This window comes from Euprymna scolopes, chromosome 7 (genome assembly GCF_053919585.1).
Source record: "Euprymna scolopes isolate OS-2025 chromosome 7, ASM5391958v1, whole genome shotgun sequence".
NCBI lineage: Eukaryota > Metazoa > Mollusca > Cephalopoda > Sepiida > Sepiolidae > Euprymna > Euprymna scolopes.
Genome location: NC_136488.1, coordinates 133,533,975 through 133,553,001, shown reverse-complemented (window position 1 = coordinate 133,553,001; position 19,027 = coordinate 133,533,975). Strand labels below are relative to the sequence as shown.

General features: G+C 36.1%; 1 long non-coding RNA gene across 2 annotated transcripts in view; it reads left to right on the top strand.

Annotated features, from left to right (window-relative positions):
• Positions 1–126: 126 nt before the first annotated feature.
• The window catches only part of LOC145279963 (uncharacterized), a 28,815-nt gene continuing 9,914 nt past the window's right edge, over positions 127–19,027 (top strand). The window contains exons 1-3 of one of the 2 annotated variants that reach the window (XR_013868502.1): positions 127–589; positions 7,665–7,755; positions 12,623–13,521. This is a non-coding gene — a long non-coding RNA (uncharacterized LOC145279963). Of the gene's footprint in view, positions 590–7,664; positions 7,756–12,622; positions 13,522–19,027 lie in introns of those variants that run through there. The other variant, XR_013868501.1, reaches the window with a different exon arrangement.

Genomic DNA, 19,027 nt, shown 5'->3' with positions numbered 1-19,027 from the left:
CTGCTCCTAGCTTTTTTTTTTTTTTTACAGCAAATATAAAAATAGAAGTTTTATTCAAACAGTCTTTATTTGAATTTTTATAACAAAATTATAATCTTTAGAATAAAATATGTTTATGCACTGTTTTTTTTTGTTTTGTCTATGTTTGTTTTTTTTAATCAAATATCAGAGGTGTTGGTAATTTTTTTTTTTTTTTACATCAAAATATTTATTAACTGTTTTGTTTCCAACGAGATTTTGTTTTAAAAAATATTTATGAACTGTTTTTTTAACATATTTATGAACTGTTTTTGTTTGATTAAAAAAAAAACAGTGCGTAAACATATTTTTATTATAAAGGTTATAATTTTGTTATAAAAGTTTAAATAAAACTGTTTGAATAAAACTTCTATTTTTATATTTGCTTTAAAAAGCTGTATTATATAGAGTGTTGGTCATCCGTACTTCAAAATTTGTCTGACGTCATTTCCGCCGAATGGTTTTGTAAACAAAGATGTGCGTCTCTTAACGAAAGCCAAGAATCTTTATGATGTACGCACTCGTCACGGAACGGAGATGTCATATTAAAAAAATCATATAAATTTACCAAGTAAGTTTGTTTTTTTTTAGCCCAGAAAATAAATTTTTACGATGCTTGTGTACTTATCATACCGTGCTATTTTTAATAGTATTTTCGGTACTATGTACAGTTTAATCAAGACATTAAAGTGAAAATATCCGTTATGGAATTAAGTTCTTCGAAGAAAAATTTCACCTTATTTATCAAGTAGTGTGTGTGTGTGTGTGTGTGTGTGTGTGTGTGTGTGTGTGTGTAATATCCCTAACCCCTCATCCCTTGAATGAACTCTTCCGTTAACTATAAATCCTGCGTAATTAACGCTATTTGTGACTTGCTTTCTTTTGTGAATAAAACCTTTACGAAGGTATTCGGCTCTTCGTTTTTCACTACAATTTTATTCACAAAAGAAAGCAAGTCACAAATAGCGTTAATTACGCAGCATTTATAGTTAACGGAAGAGTTCATTCAAGGGATGAGGGGTTAGGGATATTACACTTTCCCCTTCAAGTTTTTTTTTTCGTTATTATTTTATTTATTTATTTATTTTCATTATTTTTTTTTCTCTAACTTGTTTTTTTTTTTTTTTGCCTATAATTTAAACTTTTTTTTTTTTGCCTATAATTTAAACTTTTTTTTTTTTGCCTATAATTTGAACTTTTTTTTTTTTTTTTGTGTCTTACTTAGTAATGAAGTCCTTGTATTTCTCAGGAAATTTCAGTATTCTGCCAGATCTACGCGTCGCAGCGGCTGCTCGGTTGGCATTTCGCTCTCAACTGGTTCCCCACGGGTGTTTTCTTCTATAAGTTCAGGATATTGTATACATTCGTTTTCACTCCCTGGCTTACTCACAGGTGGCATGCAACCATTCTCTAACGTGTTGTCTCCATTAATTGTGTTGGGAGCCAAATCTCTGACGTTGACGGTAGTTTCGATGCCTGAAGGTAGTCGTACTTGGGCATAATGAGGGTTGATCTCCAGTAACGTCGCAGGTGTAACCGGGGGGTCATTTTTACTCGACCTAATATGATCTGGGATGTATACTTGGCCTGGTTTTGCCCACAGAGGAATAGAAGTACCAGAAGTGGATTTACGGCTGTACTTAAATAGTCTATCATGAGGGGTCGCATTCGTAGCTGTGCAGAGCAATGATTGAATAGAATGTAGAGCATCAGGTAGAATATTTTCCCAGCAGGATAGTCTCATTTTACGAAAATGTAAGGTTACTTGTATGGCCTTCCATAGTGTGCCGTTTAGTTTCTCAATTTGACCATTGCCTTCCGGGTGATATCTACTCGTTTTCGAAGTCGCAATGCCTTTCCCATGTAAGTAATTGGTCATTTCTTCCGACAGAAAATCAGTCGCTCTATCCGTGTGAATCATATCGGGCATACCAAATATCGCAAATAGTTGATTCAGGCATTGTGTGATCGTTGAGCTTGTCATATCTTTACATGGAAATGCAAAAGGAAAATGCAAGTATTCGTCGATTATCATAAGTAGGTATTTGTTACCATGTGTGGACGTAGGCAGTGGTCCCTTGAAATCCATGTTTAATCGCTGAAATGGTACTATTGCTTTTATGAGAGTTCCTTGTTACCGGTGAAGAATTTGGGTTTTAAATACTGGCAAGACGAGCACGAATTAGTTACTCCTTTTATTTGATCGAGGGAGAAAGGAAAGTTTCTTTCTTTGCAAAAATGGAAGAGTTGGGTAATGCCTGGCTGGCATAATTTACAGTGTAGGTCCCGAAGATCTTGTAAGGAATAAGTGAGAGCAGATATTCGGGAAAACGTATCAGCGACAATATTTTCTCTACCAGGACGGTAGACGATGCTAAACTTAAATTGTGACAGTTCAATGCGCCAACGGCATATTTTGTCAATTTTTATTTTTGATTTCCTGATATTATCAAACATGAAGCTAATGCTTTTTTGGTCCGTAATTACAGTAAAGTGTTTACCAAGGAGAAAATGTCGCCACTTACATAGTGCTTCAACAATAGCAGCTGCTTCTTTTTCTACCGCGTGATGTTTCGTTTCACTAGGGCTTAGTGTTCTGGAATAGAATGCAACCGGACGATTCTCTTGATTAAGGGTAGCTGCAATACAGTTGTTACTAGCATCTGTTTCTACTATAAATTCTTTTTCTGGATCAACCGTTACCAGCATAGCATCTTTCAAGTCGTTTTTCAGTCTTATAAAAGAGTCCAACACCACAGAAAATAACGGGAATTCTCTATTGCGGTTTAGTGCTAATATTTTCTCTGGAAAATTCTGGATAAATTTGCTGTAGTAGGAGAACATCCCAATAATCCGTCTTTGTGATTTTAGATTTAGAGGAGGTGGCATCTCAAGTAGAGGTTTAAGACGTTCGTAGTCGGGTGATATCTGGTTGTTTTTGATAGTGTACCCAAGTAATGTTATCGTTGAGACTGAAACGATGCTTTTTTTTATTAAGCGTGATGTTATACTGTTTAGCAACCTCATAAAATCTTTGAAGATTATAGTCATGCTCTTTTTGGGTTTTCCCACGGATAGTAACATTATCCACATAGACAAAAGTATCTACTAATTGCTCTTTGCTGACAATGCCGCCAATGGTCCTTTGGAAGGCGCTTACTCCATTAGTAACCCCGAACGGCAGGCGAGTAAACTGGTATAATTTATCATTCGCCTCGAATGCTGTAAATTTACGATCCTCCTTACTGATGGGGATTTGATGGTATGCTGATTTAAGATCAAGCGTTGTGAAAACATTATACTTGGCTATTTCCTCGACAATCTTTGATATACTTGGTATGGGATAAGCATCTAATTCCCTAAATCTGTTGATTGTGTCGCTATAATCAATCACCATTCTTTTTTTTCGGTTTTCACTCGATGTTACTAGAACTTGCGCTTGCCAAGGTGAAATTGGGGGTTCTATAACATTTTCCTCCAACAATTTTGCAGTCTCTGCTCTCATAAATTTGCTATCAGCAATTGTGTGGCGACGTGACTTGGTGCTGATTGGTGTTGTTTTCGTAGAGAAATGAGAAAATAATGGGGGAGGAGAAACCTTCATGAATGGAAAAAAGGTATTCTTGGTGACTGCTCCGATAATAAGTTCTTCCTCCGGTCCATCGAATTTGAAAGTTACCATCTTGTATCTGCCGAGAGTATCTTTTCCTATGATTAAGTCGACAAATAAATTTTTAATGACCTCCACTATTATGTTAGAGTTTACATTATTATTTAGAGAGATATCGACTTTAGTTTCTCCCACAATTTTCACACACATTTTAGGGTCGGCTAATGATATTTCTTTGTGTTTGGGAATAATTTTGAGGTTCATTTTTTTTTGCGATATTGTCGTTAATGAAAGTCCCCACACTACCAGAATCTATCATGGCATTGACAGGGAATCTATTTATTTTACACTTAGTAAAAGTAATGTCTTTTTTCCTTCCTAGACATGCGAGACTCAGGAAATCAGTGTCTTCATTTAACACCGCTGACACGGAAGATTTGCAGACTTTGGCCCAGTGTCCTTTTTTCGAACACTTATTGCAGTTCGAGTCCCGTGCTGGACAAAGGCAACGCGGATGACGAGAATTCCCGCAGAAAAAACAAATTTCCTTCGGCCTCGTTTTTTTTTGTGTTGCAGCCAGACTCGTATTTTCTCCTGAAGCAATTATTGGCGCAGAAATCACACTCTCCTGGTTGTAACATGCAGAGTGTTTTTCTGCTTGTTCCAGAGATCTTGCCATCTCGTATGCTTCCTGAAAAGTTAGCGAGGATTTCTCGAGAAGTCGTTGCCAAATTGAGGAGGAGGAGATACCGCTAATAAAAGCCTCCCGCATATACTGGCTTTTATTTGTTTCAGCACTCACGGCTTGGAAGTTGCATGTCTTAGCAAGGTTTTCCAACTGTAGTCTGAAAGAATCCACTGTTTGCGCTGGTTGTTGTTTCATGGTAATAAGTTGGTGTCGATTGTAAACGATATTAGTAGGCCTGATGTATGCTGCGTCCAGAGCTCTCATGGCAGATGCATAGTCACTTGTGTCACTGATTATTTCGTATACATCAGCCGATATGCTATTTATCAAAGCATAGAAGTCAGTTTGGGTGTTTCCAGTTTCTTCAGTGCCGTTAACCGTATGTAAGTAGTTCATAAACGTGAGTTTCCAGTGTTTGTACTTTTTTCTGCATTGAAGGCTGTAGACTCGGTGTCGAATCATTCGGGACGAAGTACTCGGTCCATTTCTTTTGTGAATAAAATTTTACAGCGAAAGAAAAAAAAAACAATTTGTTATGATACCGAGCAAAAGGTTTGATTTTTAGGAAGAAAAGCTTGTATTAAAGATGTGTAGGAAGTGTTAGCACTTTAAATTGGGTTATCTCCCCGTGGTGTGTTGAAAAAATTCCAAGATGGTGGACTTCGACGCGCTCTCAAAAAACGTGTTTTTTCCGCTGTAAAAAAAAAAAAAAAAAAAAAAAAAACTGCTCGATCAAATTAAGAGATTTTGTTTTTCGAAGATCTTCAGTCCTAAACAGTATAAACTTTTTTAAATATTTTAATTTTTTTAATGGCTTTATTAAACTGTACAAGTACCCAATAACGAAAAAAATATTGAATTTCAATTAAAACAAATTGTCAGGTCTCAAATAGCAACAAATCCAAAAATTGCGAAAAACGATAAGATAGAAAACTATTTATCAATGGAAAAAGACATTTGTAAAATGTAACGATTTGGTTTCAAAATTTTCCGATTTGAATTAGAGAGTTAATAGGGGAGGTAATTAAGTTTTCAATTTTTCGGAAAAAGAATTTCGAAAAGTTTGAAAACAATTTTTAAAAAGTTATTTTTAAAAATTAACAAATTATGTATATATGTTATGTTTATTTTTGTTTTCTCAATAAATTCTGCCTGCCATAAATTTTTTCAACCGAGTTATTTTCTCTTTTGCTCATGTCACGTGACCCAATATGTCCAACCTAGCATGTAACCTTATCGAACTCTTTTTAATTTTATAGGAACTTTTTCATGAATAATTAATGTTCTACTTTATCGTTTTTCGTAATTTTTTGGATATGTTACTATTTGAGACCTAACAATGATGTTTGTACCATTTGTTTTACATGTAATTCAATATTTTTTCATTATTATAATATAGAAGCACTCTTTTTTATTAAATTGTTAAGTGAAAGTACAGAATTGTTACAAAACACTCTCCCCTACCCATGTTAATAATGGCTTTTTACATAATAATGTTATTATTTCAGTTCAGTACATGTAATGCATAAGGTAAAGTACTAATTTTACGAGTAAGCGACTCGTAATGTTTTAATCGGCCATGATGAAATAAACAAGGAGTAGACAATTCAATTCGAAGTACCTAGACCAAAATCAGCCTTTAAGTATGACACTAATAAAAGCAGAATTTTCGATCCCCCATAACAAATATTAACAGTAAAAACTTGTAAATAAAATTAATTCATTGTAAGTTTTGCAATATTGACTTTTTCGATCAGCAGCTCTATCCATGTTTCATGCATGCTTGACCTTGGAATCTGTTGACGTTTTTCTTTGATCTTTATCATTGTCGATGTGAAGGTGCCTATACTTGGTGCAGATTTCCTTTCACATTTCAATCTCCCATCGACCTGACAAGCCATCGTTTATCTGACACAAGAATATCTCTTCCCAACCAATGTGGTATGCTTTCCTGTGATACACCAAGCATCTGGAGTGGACTGGTGGATATATTATGCATATCCCTCAGTCGTACAAAATAGGAAAAATGAATTGCATTGAGAAAGGAAAAATGAATTGCTTTGAGGAAGGAACGAACAACGCGTTTACTTGAATTAAACGAACTAGAATTTATTTCGTGAAGAAACACATGAAAGAAAAGGGTACAGCACGCATTTAGTTTGGTGTGCATTTCTCGCTGTTTACTGGTGAGAAGGAAAGTCTATTGTTGTAGAGAGAGAAAGAGAGAAAGTCAATCCAGTTTGGTGTGCGTCTCTCGCTGTTAGCTGGTGAAAAGGAAAGTCTATTATAGTATAGAGAGAGAGAGAGAGAGAGAGAGAGAGAGAGAGAGAGAGAAAATGAGAAAAAGTCAATCCAGGCCATGGAGATAAAAAACGTGTTAGGTGTACGTACTGTCTGTTAACTCTTGTCCCCACACATACAGTAGCAGGGGACGTGACATGCGCAGGCGGGCGCGCCCCGAGAGGGGCGAATGGTTCGTCGAACCTCTCCGCTCGGAAGGCGAGTTGAAAAGGGTAGAAAACAGCTTGTCTCTAGCTTTTATAGTTGTTTCCAGTGGTCTTTTGCGCATGTGTGGATTTCCTTTGAAAGGAGAAGTGACGTTGTCCATGCGTGCTTACATGTGCGCGTATGTGAGTACATGTGTGTACGTTAGCATGTGTGTTTATACATGTGAATGTGAGTGTATATATGTGAACGTGAATATACGTGTGTGGATTTGCGCGCGTATGTTTGTGTGCGCATATGTATATGACAAGTAATATAGCTTGTGATGTGAATGCGTGTTTTTGTGTGAGACTAGAAAAGGCTCCCACACATCTGCACAGCAGCTCCATTAAATACAGTTTTTATTAGCCTGTTGATATAGTTTCCAAAGATCACTCAGCCATTTTCTCACACAGATGCTATCAAGCATCATGTATGCCACCATATCACAACTCATGGTGCTCCCGTGCATACCAAACCTCACTGTTTATGCTCTGAAAAACAAGCTCTCACCTGCACAGAATATCAGTACATGATGGACCTTAGGATAATACGACCCTCAAATAACCCATGATCACTTCCACTTCACATGGTTTGCAAGACATCGAAGGGAGGCTAGAAACCTTGTCGAGACTATGCGCTCTCAACGCAGCCACTGTTCCTAACAGATATCTGATTCCACATTTGCATGACTTTTCTTCTTTGTTATCTGGTTCCATGTTTTAAAGATTTTTTCTGTTAAGGAAAACTGAAACAAAATTGGTTTTGGTGCTTTTGCACTTATGTTACCATACTATTTTTTTAAAAATAGTATTTTCAAGTTAAATTCAAGTTTTATATCTTTTTTTTTAATTAAATTATTAGATGAATTCCATCATCCGAGCCGGGCGTCTTCATTTATGGTACAACCATTGTAGGGGTTCTTCTTGATGAACTTCGACTTCCTCTTCAGCAGGTAAGGAAACTCTCTGTATGTCTAAGATGTAATGTTGCATTCCATCAACGGCAACTTTGTTCTCGGAGAGTACTTTAGTTACTGTCCCTCTTCCACATCGGGTTGAACAGCGAAGATTGGGTGGTTTGCCTCACACCTCCTCACCCATCATGATCTCTGCTTGCACCTGTTTCACTCTTTCCATTATGGCCAAATGATGTTGCCATTCGCACATAAAAACAGATCAATGTGGCTCTAACATTTTTTACCAGTCTTTGATGCCGTGTTATACCAAAATTTTAAAAGAAGTTTCCTGGGGCAAAATTCAGCTTCTTGCTGCCACAGCATTTACAGTTTGATGGTGCCTCTCTATGATTCCATTGCCGCTTGGGCAATATGCAGATTTAAAATATTTCCTTACACCCCACTTCTCACACAGCATTCTATAGGCTTCTGAGTAGAAGGACATACCGTTATCCACCAGAACCTTCTCTACTGGCCCCCTTTCCATGAACACTTTTTCAGCAACTTTTGGTACCTCTCCTGCTCTAATTTTCCCCATATCACTACTCTCCCAGGTCCACACAGTCAATCATGGTTAAAAAGGGTTCATGTTGTCATATCAATGGCCAATCGCAGCCAATTCTCTGTTACATGTGATTCCTATTTCTAATGCTGGAATGGTGCAGGGTCAGTGGATTGACACTCTCTATATTGCTCGGCCACTTCTTGAACATTGTTCATTCACTTTTCTTGCTAGATACAGAATTCTATCCTTTCCAAAGTGACGCCTATTATGCAGATTCTTCAGATTTTCTATTTACGAGCCAGAGTTACATCTTTCTTTTTCTGTAGGCAGGCTTTCTTCACTCCAGTCCATCTGCTTTTTCTTCTGTGATGGAACCAATGTGATAGTAATATTTTGGCCAAATTTTCTGATCGGATTTCCTAGTGCTCTAAATTAATGCTTGATAAGCAGTTCAGTCGTCGAGCTCCACAACATTGATGTAGGCACTATCATCCTTACTTCGTAGCCAAGCAGCATCTTCAACAATTCCTCCTCCTGTTTCTAACAAAGCTCCTAATGCCAGGCTGCCAGAATTGCTCCATGTGCTCCTTTTTATATGCCATTCTCACTTTACCAGACCTACTTTTTTTACTTCCACAATGTATCATGCACAGCACCTCTTGGTCAATTGCATCTTTCCACCAGTCCACACCTGTCCACCTTTTAATAAAGCTGCACACAGTCCCTAACCCTCTGACCAAAGAGTAATGACCAGCCAATCTCTCGCACACCTAGAAATGTTTTCGCTTGGTTAGGCCATGCTTGACTTCAGGGATCCCATTTCCTTATCCAAACACAAGTGCCAAATTTTTATTGAACACAAAAAATCATGTGATTTTATATAGAAGGGGAGATAATAAGAAAGACAACAGTTATCGAACTTCCAACACAGTGCTATTATTAGATTCGATTCGCATGTTAAATTCAATGTTATGGTATCTTTTGTTTATTAAATTGTTAGTTGAAAGTACAAAATATTTAACAAAGCCCCTCCCCATGTAAAACATGGATTTCTAAATAATATTATTTCAACACAGTCAACTACAGGCATACCAAAAAACAGTGATAAGGCAATCATTTCGATCGACATCAGGCATCATAATCTGAATTGTTTTTGAAAAACATTGGATGCTTCTGTATCATAATAAAATATTGAATTTCAAGTAAAACAAATGGCATGTACATAATTGTAAGGTCTCAAACAATAACATTTCCAAAAATTATGAAAAACGATAAAGTAGAAAAATAACTATGAAAAAAAGACATTTGTAAAATCCATTGATTTGAATTGGAGGGTTAACAGGGGAGGTAATTAAGTTTTCAGTTTCTCGGAAATCTTATGCCAATTTTGAAAAGTTTGAAAACAATTAAAGAAAGTTATTTTTTATAAAATTCACAATTTATGTATATATGTTATGTTTATTCCGGTTTCCTGAATATTTTTTTCTGCTACAAATTGTTTCAACTGAGTTACTTCCCCTTTTGCTTACGTCACATGACCCAATATGTCCGATTCAGCATGTAATCTTTATCAACCTGTTTCATGAATAATTATTTTTCTACCTAATCGGCTTTCATAATTTTTGGATGTGTTATTATTTGAAACCTGATAATTATGTAGGTAATATTTGCTTTACTTGAAATTCAATATTTTTTTTGTTACTATAATATAGAAGCACCAAAAATTGTGTATCTATGTGTTATATACTGGTGGTATTAAGATGACGTATATTCTGTATTGTTGTTGTTGTTCGTCTTAGGAAGAGTCTTAGTGTTTCATCTAGAGACAGGGTACATTCTACTAGATGAGCACCACCTGTAATTCAACTATAATTCAACAAATTTTTGAATATCTTGATAGATAGACTGAGAGATGGTACGTTTGACATTTATGCTGACAGTTATACATATGTTGTTCTAAATCGTCTAGATTGAAATGACTGCTGTTCATTTATCAATGAATAATGATACACTTTGTTATAAACAACTTGGTTTATTTAATAAACATTCATATATACACAATATGGCGGTGGAGGTGGTGGTGGGAGAAGTGTAGGTTGCGAACGTGACAGGCAGTTCCTCGTCGTCTGTCTCTCGTTCCGCGTCTTTGCGTCTCTCTGCCTTGTTTTTATTTACCATCTCAGTTTTATGGACTTTCGACCTGGTAACCCAAAAACCAATTGACGTCATTGACCCATATTTTGACCAGCCTGGTGTTTGCTTTTGGTCTTACCTGCGACCGAATTATGTCATCTCCAGGTCATCCCATTCCCGGTTTCATTTTTGTCGGCCAGGATTTAAGTTCATTCGAACCTTACTCCATACAATGGCCTGACCCATAAAACGACTTGCGTCATAGGACCAGGTCATCCAATTCCCGGGTTCCATTTTTGTTGGCCCAGATTTTGAGTTCATTCGCACTTTGCTTCTCCATAACATATGTACACCTATTATGTTGAATTTTGGTCACACTGATATTTATATTAAACTAGCCTGGATGTCTAGCGATGCCCGGATGCTTGGAAATGTGTGTTGAGCACAAAAAAATGGTAGTAGGCAGACAGGCTCGAACCCGTACCATGAAGTAAGAAAAGAACATGAAAAAAAGTGACATCTTTGCTGTTGTGTCCATCGCCAAACAAGAATTGGAGAAGGTTTAAATTAGGGATAGTCAATCGAAAGAGGGGGATGATTTTCGAAAATATTGGTGAAAAAAAACGACCCCTCCTTGTAGAAAAGTGCCCAGTTTAGGGTGAAGGAATTAATGTTTTTAGTCAATTTTTCGATATTTGTCGTCCGAAGGGTCGAACTTCAAAACGATACTGATCTTGTGAAAATCCCTTCCTTCTGTCAAAAGTTTTAGGCAGATATACATACATACATACATACATTTAAACAGACAGGCGAGATTTATATTATAGAAGGCTATTTTTCTATTATATTTAAAAATTAGTAAAACCAACTTCTTAATATACTCAGTCATAGATGTGCTACCGTTTTCATGAAAGTTAACTAATTTGCATATTCCTTTGAAAAATGAATGTTCCTTAATTAATTATTCATTTTGTATGGTTGCTTATTAGATTATTGGTTTCATTTAACTAATATGCTTAATGTTCATTAATTAATTACTCATTTTTTTATCGTTCTTTAGGAAGTCGGTCACGAGTTTTTAGAGATGTGATTCACATCAGTTTAGAGGGTTTGCTTTAGGGGGTTTTTGTAATGAAAGAAGTAATTTTAGGATGAGGTGGATTCAGAGAAATATTTTCGGAGAAAAAGGTTTGCAGGTTTTATAATCAATTGTAAGAATGCAAGTGGCTTGTCATACAGTAAAGAAAACAAAATAATGAGTTCAGAAGGCATATATTCATAAAAGAGATATTTATATATGTTTAAAATGGAAGTTTGCAGAAATAGGTAAAACAGAATGTTTGTGGATATTTTTAGAGTTCTTGTAAAAACAAAAGAAATTATAGAATAAAGGAAAATGAAATGGAGTTTCATTCTATATTCAAAAGCAACTTTATTTGTCATCTTCATTATAGAATGAGAGAAACAGGTTAGCAGCTGGAAGAGTTTTTGTGTGTAAAGATAGAGTTAATATTATGCTGGCTTGTTGAAGGAGAGAATAGTTCAGTTTGCACGTGTTTGTAGCCAGTAGTTATTGGGACGAAGGAGGCTGGTTAAAGGAGAAAGAAAGAGCAAAGTCTCCAGTGTGTTTACGTGTTGGAGTGGTTACTAGGAGTGTGTGTCGGTGTATTGACAAGGTTTGTGTGTGTACCGCATGTGAAATAAGTAGGTGTTTGAAGGTCGCCATGTTGGCTTGTTATACTCCCGTTAGCCTGGGATCAAAAGCCTCAAGCAAGGTCTGCTGCCCGGCTGGGCCAGGAGGAAAGAAAAGAAAGAGTTGCCGATTTTGCCTTTTATGTACTCGGTCATGTGATTGAGAATTGGCTTGTGATTGGACAAGCAAGGGAGACGGTTGATTTAAATTTCAAGACGCAAGATTTTGCTCCTGCCTGCTATTGTAGCAAGTTTCAAATACTACAAAATTCATCAGCAGAGACATTAAAGAAGTCTGAATCAATTAATTTAATTAAGAGCCGTGAGTTCCATGGGTCAGGAAAATCGCATTCAAAACTTCTCTGCTCATTTATCAGGTTGTTGCGTAAGTTTCCGCCGTTTCATAAAAAATGTTTGTTCTAAAACATGTTTTGGTATTTGGCAAAGTGTTATATATCATTAGAAAGCACATATTCTGTTCTACAAGGTAATGATCATCATTTGTTTATTCATATAATTTTTCTCGTTTTTCAGAACCATCAAATGGATTGTTAAGTAGATAAAAAAAGTCACATTTTTGACACATTTTCGCCTTTAATCTTGGAAAAAACGGAGTGAAGTGACCAAGGATATTTGTGCCATATATGGAGAAAACGCTATAGCTGAGAGAACTGTTCGAGAATTGTTTACCAGATTCAAACACAGTAATTTTGATCTCAATGATGCTCCTCGTTCCGAAAGAACAATCGAGATAGGCGAAGACCAACTCAGGGTTCTTTTGAAGGAAAGATGTCCATCAGACATGTAGAGAATTGGGTGAAAAGATGAATTGTGTGATTTTGCGACAATTTCACGCCACCTTCAGTCGATGGGATTCACACACAAACTTGGAGTTTGGGTCCCACACAAAGTTACTTTTTCTGTTGAAATTCTTTGATTTTCTTTTTTAAAAGATGGCAGGAACTTATGCAACAACTTAATATATAAATTATAATTCATTAAAAGTTGTTTTTATATGAGCAAAATATTTCAGTGAGAAAAAATTTCAATGAATAAAGTTTATACTGATTGCCAGACGATAATGAGTCGGTGACGTGTGTGTGTGTGTGTGTGTGTGTGTGTGTGTGTGTGTGTGTGTGTGTGCAAGTGGAGAGATGTTGCAAATACAAGCGCCCACAGTGGGCTGCCTAGAAACACCAATCTGTAGACGCGAATCAACTGGGTTCTACTGGTTTACTGTAAAAAAAAAAATTGTCTTTTTAAGGGATTTTGGTGGCTCCCAGAAAGATCATTTCAAATAAATTCAGAAAGTTTTCTGGTTGGTCCAAAATATAATTATTTCTTTTTATTCAGGATAATGTATGCACAGATTGTGTGTACATAAACGCATTTACACCTTTTGATTTTGTACATCAATGTGTAAACATCGACCTCTACAGTACCTTATTGGATGATTGGTTTTATTTAACTAATACACTTAATTCTTTTTACGCATATTTTCTACATTGTGCATAATTGTGTAGCATTTAGGATGCAAAATATTCTAGCACATGTATTTATATGTATCTATATGCATATACTTATGAAGTTTAGTTTTTTTTCTCGCTATAACATTGATATTAAAATGCTACTTTTCTTTTTAAAAATCATTAAAACACACTTCTTAATATACTCAATCATGGATATGCGAGTGACTTCATGAAGGTTAAATAATTTGAATATTCCTTTGAAAAATGAGCATTCCTTAATTAATTATTCATTTTTTTATGCTTTCTTATTAGATTATTGGTTTCATTTAACTAATATGCTTAATTCTTTTAATGCATATTTTCTATATATTGCATAATTGCATAAAATTTAGGATGAAAACGTTCAAGCACACTGACATGTTTTCATATATCTATATATATAAACCTGACCTTGTTGGTGTGTGGACAAAACACCTCTAGAAAACTTCTCTCTGAATATTTTGTCTACAGATTTGAAACTTGATATATAGGATATTTGAACTTCGTGAACACTTTTGATCTGGTTTTTAGCCATTAAAAATAGCCACTAAGAGGTCAAACTTGAAAAAGAAAGCGTTGACATTGGCAGAAGTAAATTGACTAACCTCTGAGCATGCATGCATACATATACATTTTTAGGTTAAAGTTACTTAATTTTTAGGCTTTTTTAGTTAGGCAAGTTATGTGCTGTTGGAGAAGAATGGTGCTGTGATTGAGGATGCTTGCTGGTTGCGACCAACGAGTGACGCTGCTCATATCAACCTGGCAGAGCTCGATGCGGTGATAAAAGGTATCAACCTGGCACTCCAGTGGAAAGTCAGGAAATTACGCATACACACAGATTCACTATGCGTGTACCACTGGATATAAGACACACTGACAGGCAAGACTAGGGTGTGCACTAAAGCAACCAGTGAGATGCTGACCAGACGGAGGTTGTAGACCGTAAAAAAAGCTGGTTACAGAGTACAACCTGTCTGTGGATGCGGTACTGGTCACTTCAAATTGCAACCTTGCTGATAGGCTCACTCGGGTGCCACAGAGATGGTATGACACCATGAAGAAGAAAGCCGAGCCAGTACCATTATGTTCCGCCTCTATTGAAGTGGCAGATGAAATCAGGAAGATACACCACCTCAGTGGACACCCCGGAGTGAGACGGACATGTTATTTTGTGCAGTTGTCCAATCTGTCGGTGTCCAAAAGTGCAGTGAAAGTAGTAGTCAGGGAATGCCAAACATGCCAGATAATCGACCCCGCCCCGGCCAGATGGTGGAAAGGTCAGCTGGGAGTGAGCACGACTTGGAGCCAACTGGGTATGGACATAACCCACTATGGCAACCAGCACTTCCTCATCTTGATCGATTGTGGACTGACAAGGTTTGCAATCTGGTGCCCGTTAATAAGACAGGATTCCTCCAGTGTAATCCATGAATTGGAGTCCATATTTTATGAAAGGGTGCCACCTGAAGAGATCCTCACAGACAATGACACGGCCTTCTGCAGTGGGGAGTTCAAACGTTTCGTAGACGACTGGGGGATCTAGCTCAGACACAGATGTGCATATGTACCAAGTGGCAACGGCATAGCAAAGCGGTGCCATCGAAGCATGAAGAGGATCGCAGCAAGAAAATAATGCATGATCACAGAGGTGGTCTATAGATATAATGCAATTCCAAAGGATGGCATGACTGCTGCAAGCGCACCCACCAATGTGATCCATTGCTATCGAGTGCGTATCAAGGACATTGACGCCTGTCTGCCTGATCGGCAGGAAACCCAAAGGCCGTATGAGTTAGGGGACACTGTTTGGGTAAAGCCTCCCAATAATCGATGCACCAGCAGCTTTCAAAGAGGGCGAATCACTGGCATTATCAGTGAGCAAGCCGTGCTAATCAATGGTACTCCACACCATGTGAAGGATATCCGACCTGCCCTGAATACAAACGAGTTGTTGAGTAGCAGTAATGGTGAATCATCCAACGATGACCTGTGGATCCGTCCTATTCCCCGCAATGGTACAACTGTGAACCCCAACACTGACGCCGATAGTTCCAGCACTCCTTCTGAGAGCTGCGATGAAGTTGAAGAAGTCCAGCCTGATGGTATGACTGTACACCCTAACGCTGATGCTAATGGTTCCGACACATCTTCTGAGAGCTCCAATGAAGATGAAGCAGTCCAGCCAATCCCTCTTCGTAGGAGTGCCCACAACAAACAACCGCGTCAACCATGCCAAATGTGTGGTCTGCAGACCAGGGGGGAGTGTAGAGTTGAATATAATAATCAAATAGGTAAGCACCCCCGTGTGTGTGTGTCGTGCGGTCATACAACTTACCTTCGGATGGGATCTGAGAAAAAGAGAAATTAAAGATGGCAACCATGGATTTATAAGGTGTAGTCTCATGGAATCTCATCTTCCACTGCACATATATGCAAATGGAATGGGGTCAGTTTTCTGATAAAATGTCTGTTGGCAGAGGCAATTCGCAGAGACGTGCTGGAAGTTGAGAGAGAAAGTTGTTAGTGACGAATTCTAGCTGGACTTTTGCGTATTGTATTTGGTTTATTTTGTTTTGCTGTTTACCAGCCCATTTAACATCAATATATATGTATATATATATATATATATATATAGAGAAAGAGAGAGAGAGGTCGCTCATACACGAGAACAAATCTATCCTCTCTCCGCTTATTAGCACCAGAAAAATACAAGAGCGCGTGTGCATTGTACAAGTCCACCAATTTTTGTTTGTTTGTTTTAAATTGGTAAACATTAATTAGAAATGACTTTTCTAGGGAATTCGCTGTAAAGTAGAACGTTAAGTAGAAACCGGAAGTGAAAAAGGAGTACTGGTCGCGATTAGAGTTCCCTGCCGAACGCCCTAAAAAAACACTGACTTCTCCCTTAGTTGCCATAGTAACTAAACGATCATGAATTTTTATCGACTTTGTTTTACTGTTTATGAATATTGAAATAAAAGACATTACTACACATTTATTAATAATATCTCACTTTTAATCACTTTTATCGACTTTTTTTTACTGTTTATGTGTCACTTTTATCGACTTTTTCTTTTCTTTTTTAAATAGCATTTTCTTTTTAAATGACGACGTTTTTACTGTTTATGAATATTAAAAGAAAAATAATTACTAAACATTTATTAATAAAAAAAATGGGTGCTAGTGCACTTATGATCCGCGCTATATTTTAAATCGTATTTCTAAGCTTAATTAAAGTGATTAAAAGTGAGATATTATTAATAAATGTGTAGTAATGTCGGCAACACTGGAGTTTAGGTGGAAAAATAATCTCGAACCCTTTATCACATAAAAGGAACTAATTTCCCTAATCACCGGTACGTTACTATGTCAATAATATATAAACAATATTGGTATTTCAGAAGTTGTTTTTGAAAAGAACTTAAAAAAAAACAACAATTTCTTTTTATATTGCTTTTAATTAAAATAAAAAAAGGTTTTCGTAGGTTACAATTATGAAAGGTTCCATTCATACTTAAATGTCTTATATGTTCCGTGTTTTTTTTGTTTTGTTTTTTTTACACAATGAATACCTTTTTTAATGAAGGTGCTAGTGCAGAGAGCGATCCGCGCTATTGTTTAAATCGTATTTCCACGTTTAATTAAAGTTTTGATGTTTTTTATTATTATTCAATTGTAAGGTTGAAGTATAGAATATGTACAAAACACTCTCCCCTCCCCATATTAAGAATGGCTTTTTAAATATAACGTTATCATTTACGTCCGGATAATGATAAACAATACATAAATAGAAATAATAAATTATCAGACTTTTTAAAGTTTAAGTTTAAACAATATTTTTTTAATTAAAAATTGAATCGCGTGATTATTATTAAATTACGTGAGTAGTTATAAACGATACAAATTAATATTAAACACGTGTAATCTCTTGCAATTTATTATTTCTCTATTTCAAATTTAAATTTATTAATTATAAAACCTTCGGTACTTATGTATTTTTGTTACCGTGCTAAAAAAAAAGGTAAGATATCGTGGAATGTTCTGTTTAAAATTAAAAAATGTTTAAAATAAAGAAGTAAAAAATGAGAGAAGAAAGATATCGTGAAAAAAAGATCGTGAAACGTTTTAAAATAAATAAGTAAAAAGTTGGGCTTCTTTCAAAAACAACTTACCGCCGGTACGTTACGTCGTACCGGTGATTAGGGAAATTAGTTCCTTTTATGTGATAAAGGGTTCGAGATTATTTTTCCACCTAAATTCCAGTCTTGCCGTAATGTCTTTTATTTCAATATTCATAAACAGTAAAACAAAGTCGATAAAAATTCATGATCGTTTAGTTACTATGGCAACTAAGGGAGAAGTCAGTGTTTTTTTAGGGTGTTCGGCAGGGAACTCTAACCGCGACCAGTACCGAAAAAGATACTCGTGCAGTCGTGCACTTATTGACCAATGCTGAAATAATAACGTTATTATTTAAAAAGCCATTCTTAACATGGGGAGGGGAGGGTGTTTTGTACCTATTCTGTACTTTAACCTTACAATTGAATAAAAAAAAAATATATAAAACTTTAATTAAACTTGGAAATACGATTTAAAAAATAGCGCGGATCAGTAAGTGCATCACTGCATCACCATGAAAAAAAAAAAAAAAAACACGTTGAACTTGTGGATAACAATTTATTTGCATTACCCACTTTCGGAAGAATGGCATTTTTCTTATGTTAAAAGTCGATCTTGTGTAAAACTTCCCGCAAAAGGAAAGAAGTAAATCGGTGTTTGCAGCCATTTCCACGTCTCCTACCCCCACCCCCATCGTATTTCTATTCCTTATACTACTACCAAACTTACCACCACCATTTTGAAAGGCAAAATCCAACCCATTTTAAAAGCATTTTCTAAACAGCAATATTTCTTCTGAAAAGTTTTTTGTTTTGTTGTTGTTTAGAAATTTTAGGTTTTTAATCAATTTGTGCTTTTAAACTCTCGAATAAACTGAAGGTAAGTAAATATTTCTTAAGATTTTAAAAATGGGAATTTTTCACCACTGGTGCTAAAATGCAATGGGCACTTATGCACTTTTGTTACCGTGCTGAAATAATAACGTTATTATTTAGAAAGACATTCTTAACATGGAGAAAGGAGGGTGTTTATCATTATTCTGTACTTCCACCTAATAATTTAATTTAAAAAAATCATAAAACTTGAATTTAACTTGTAAATACTATTTAAAAAAAAAAATAACACAGTAAGATAAGTTTCTCCCAGTTATTTGTTTAATTTTAAATTTTTGAGCGATTGTCAAGTGTACGAAGACGTCTTTTTGTTATTGTTGTTGTTGTTATAACTGAATAGACCAGAGCGAGCGGTCACTCGGTTTATTTTTAATAAAAAATTTAGCGACGGACAAAATAGAGGTGGGTTGGGTTGG